At 38.8% G+C, this 4,689-nt stretch overlaps 1 pseudogene; it reads left to right on the plus strand.

Annotated features, from left to right (window-relative positions):
- The first annotated feature begins 3,336 nt into the window (after nucleotides 1-3,336).
- LOC101051662 (selenide, water dikinase 1 pseudogene) lies at nucleotides 3,337-4,158 on the plus strand (annotated as a pseudogene).
- Nucleotides 4,159-4,689: the final 531 nt, after the last annotated feature.

Consider the following 4,689-nt stretch of genomic DNA (forward strand, 5'->3'; position numbering starts at 1 on the left):
CGTCTTCGCACCCACACCAAATTTACCACAATATTTTATGAATGGTCTTTATTGAATCTTTCCAGAGAAGCCAACTTAGTTTTTATAAAAGGAATCACCTGTTTGATTTTTATATTCAAGTTTATTTGATGAATAATTATAATGGAATAAGTTAATAATAAATAAATACATAAACAATGAAATTACAGTAACAAGCATGACTAGCTTGGAAAGAATGGAAAGGAACACAGCCTCTGGTTGATAAGAGTTCCTCACCTGGGGCTAGCTTCAGAGCAGGGGCGCACAGCAAGAGATTCCAATGGCCAGCACTTCACAGGTCCAGGCTTCTGCTAGTTTTCATAGAGACAGTGTGGAAAGTTTGCTGGTATTCCGAGAAGTTGGCAAGTGGTACTGCATCAGATAAAAATAATAATAATAATGTAAAATAATAATGTAACCAGCAAATGAAACCCATAATGTCCTAGAAGTTATTGCTGAAGATAAAACTGAATGAAGTAAAGAGGAATGTTGATTGAAATAAAAAGATTGTATGGAGAAAAGTTGACAAAATAAATATGATGGTCAATGACATGGGATGCCAAAGGTGAAATTAGTATTTGAATCGGTTGACTCAGTAAAGGTGGTGTCCTTCCTCAATATGGGTGGACATTATACAATCTGTTGAGGGTCATAATAGAACAAAAGGCAGAGGAAGGAGAAAAGCCTCCCTTTTTCTTAGACCTAACCATTTGAGCTGAAGTCTGAGGTTCTCCTGTTCTCTCACTGAGATCTACACCAGATTGTCTCTCTTGGTTCTCAGGCCTTCAGACTCTGATAGAATTACATCACTGGCTTTTCTCAGGACTCCAGCTCACAGATAGCAGACCACGAGATTTCTCAGCTTCATAACTCTGTGAGCCAATTCCTTCTGGTAAATTTCTTCAGATAGATAGACAGAAAGATAGATAGATAGATCGATCGATCGATACAGTAATCTCCCATTGGTTTAGTTTCTCCACAGAACTCTGATAGGGTAAACTCATATACCAAAATTCATCAAAGTGGTACAACAATTTCATATATTCAATTCTGTATAAATTTTAACTTGACCTTTTTTATTTATTATTATTATTTATTTATTTATTTATTTATTTTGAGACAGAGTCTTGCTCTGTTGCCCAGGGTGGAAGGCAGTAGCATGATCTCAGCTCACTGCAACCTCTGCCTCCTGGGTTCAGACAATTCTCCTGCCTCAGCCTTCCAAGTAGCTGGGACTACAGGCACATGCCGCCGCACCTGGCTAATATTTTGCATTTTATCAGAGATGGGTTTTCAGCGTGTTGTCCAGGCTGTTTGTGAACTCTTGAGCTTAGGCAATCACCTGCTTCAACTTCCGAAAGTGCTGGAATAACAGGCATGAGCCACCACACCCTACCTCAGTTTGACCTTCCTATATGTCAAAAAGAGCCAAATAGCAGCAGTTCCATACAGTTTAACCAGAGACTGTAGTATTTGCTCATGGTGATAGAAATGATTTGGTAAAAATGGGATGTTGATGTAGAAATATAAGGGAAAATCCATGATGTAAAGTTCTTGAGAAAAGGAAAAGAACACATTTTTTTAAGAAAGATGGTTTATGGTATACTTTTTGAGCTATCAAAGTTCCGAATATATTTTCAGTTTTCTTTACTAATGAAATAAACCTTCTGTGCTCATGAAACATTAGGTGTATATACAATGCAAATTGCATATCAAACATTGTATATTACGGTTTTTCTATAAAAACTTGAAGGATTTATTTTAATTATCTTCTGACTTGAATGTTTCAGAGAAGTCTAAGATTATCATAACTTTTACACCATTTCAAGTAATCTGCCTTTATGTTTTTACACCATGGAATATTACACAGCCATCAAAAACGATGAGTTCACGTCCTTTGTAGGGACATGGATGAACCTGGAAACCATCATTCTCAGCAAACTGACACAAGAGCAGAAAATCAAACACCGTATATTCTCACTCATAGGTGGGTGTTGAACAATGAGAACACATGGACACAGGGAGGGGAACACTACACACTGGGGTCCGTTGGGGAGAAATGGGGGAGGGACGGGGGGGTGCAGAGGCGGGAAGAGATAGCATGGGGAGAAATGACAGATACAGGTGAGGGGATGGAAGACAGCAAACCACACTGCCATGTGTGTACCTATGCAACAATCTTGCATGTTCTTCACATGTACCCCAAAACCTAAAATGCAAAAAAAAAAAAATTATTTAGTTCATTGAGAATTATTTTGTCTTTTTTTGTTTGCATGGTCTATATAATTTTACTTAACTTCCATTGTTGGGTAATATTTTTAAGAAAAACTTTCTTGCTCTGAGAATTGCTTATGCTTCTGTTACTTTGTTTGTTCTTTAGGAACACATGCAAGCTTTCACTCCATCTTCCCCCATATCTTAACTTGCTTACATCTGCTTTGTGTAGAAATATTCTCACATGTCCTCCACCTTTCACATTCAGCTGTCCACAGTGCCAATTCTATTCCTCATGATTCCAGTACAGATTTTCATTTTCATCTTGCCTTTTTATTTTCCTAGTGATCTATTTCATAGTATTAACTTTTACTCTGCAATTAAATCGGTTCACAGATTTCGGCTCTTGTTTTACAGAGGTGCTGCGTTTTTGGCATGCTATTGAAGATATCAACATAACATTGCTATCACATTATTGATATTATTATTTTCCTCAGGTTTACTCACTAAATTATTCCCACTGATATTTCCTTTCTTTAACTTCTCAGTTTGATGATTTGCTTATTTTACAATTTTTTTATAAGCTACAGGTATGTTATTTTGTCAACCAGGCTTGAATAAAGTCAAATCTACCCAGACATAGCCAACAGACCTTTTGAATAAATTGCTCCTATCTCAATTCTCAATATGCTCATATTTTTCCAGATTCCCCTCCTCAAATCAGTCTACAAATAACAGGTTGATTTTCTGGCCTCTGGACAATATCACGGCATTAATACGGCTTCCATTTTTTGTAGCTGCCTTGTTCTTAAATGGTCCGTCTTCTAACCTACTACCTTGATTTCTGACACACTGAAGTCAGAATAAAAAATAGAAAATTATTGTACAATACCCAGAAGATATAACTTTCAAATATCCTCCTCTTCATTCTCTTTCACTTTTCGTTAACTATTGGGGTGCGTGTGTGTGTGTGTGTGTGTGTGTGAAATATGCATTCCTGTATTCAGTGTACCACTGTTGGTCTCCCATGCCCACCCAAATTTCCACTCCCCCAAACACTCAGTTGCTGCCATTTGAAAATGCTTTTTACTCTCTTTTACCACCATGGAGTTACAGATGCTCCTTGGAGTCAGTAATAAAACGACCGACAGGGAAAGAAATAAAGTGATGCCTCTGATTATCCAAGGTTTTAAAGACACAGCTGAGGAAGCAGGCACATCTGTAACGGGCAGCCAAACAGTACTAAATCCCTGGATTGTCCTGGGAGGAGCCACTACCACTGTCTGCCAGCCCAATGAATTTATCATGCCAGACAATGCAGTGTCAGGGGACGTGCTGGTGTTGACGAAACCCCTGGGGATACGGGTGGCAGTGGCTGTGCACCAGTGGCTGGATATTCCTGAGAAATGGAATAAGATTAAGCTAGTTGTCACCCAAGAAGATACAGAACTGGCCTACCAGGAGGCGATGATGAACATGGCGAGGCTCAACAGGACAGCTGCAGAACTCATGCACACATTCAACGTCCATGCGGCCACTGACATCATGGGCTTTGGGATTTGGGGACACGCGCAGAACCTGGCCAAGCAGCAAAGAAACAAGGTGTTGTTCGTCATTCACAACCTCCCGGTGTGGGCCAAGACGGCTGCGGTGAGCAAGGCCTGCAGAAACATGTTCGGCCTCATGCACGGGACCTGCCAGGAGACCTGAGGTGGCCTTCTGATCTGTTTATCACGTGAGCAAGCAGCTCGGTTCTGTGCAGTGATAAAGTCCCCCAAATATGGTGAAGGCCACCAAGCATGGATTATTGGGATTGCAGACAAGGGCAACTGCACAGCCAAAATCATAGACAAACCCCGGATCGTGGAGGTCGCACCACAAGTGGCCACTCAAAATGTGAATCCCACACCGGGGGCCACCTCTTAGTCTAGACAGAAATAGTTGTCTGGTTTTGTTTTTAAATAGTTCTATTTCCTTTATTATCACTTAAATTAAAGACTATAAACAACAAAAATCTCATTGTGTCTACACATCGGTTGACCTTGGTTGGTTTGTAAGTGGATACAATTAATAAAATAAAATCCATTGCCTTTTCTTCCTGTTACATTTAAAAAAAAAATAATAAGAAAGAAAGAAATTTCCATAGCACTCTGACTAGAAAAGCAACACTGAAATCACAGGAAGATATTGAATATGTTATGTAAACAGACTTAGACTTTTTAGGGTTTTTTTTAAATATTATGAATACATAACAGCTGTAGATATTTGTGGGATATGTGTGATGTTTTGATACTAGCGTGTGTAATGTGTAATGATCGAATCTGGGTAATTGACATATTGATCACTTTAAGCATTCATTATTTCTTTATATTAGAAACATACCAATTTCATTCTTCTAGTTATTTTGAAATATACAACTTTTTGTTGACTATAGTCACTCAACTGTGCTACTAAACA

The sequence above is a fragment of the Saimiri boliviensis genome, chromosome 1, assembly GCF_048565385.1.
Source record: "Saimiri boliviensis isolate mSaiBol1 chromosome 1, mSaiBol1.pri, whole genome shotgun sequence".
Taxonomy (NCBI): Eukaryota; Metazoa; Chordata; class Mammalia; order Primates; family Cebidae; genus Saimiri; species Saimiri boliviensis.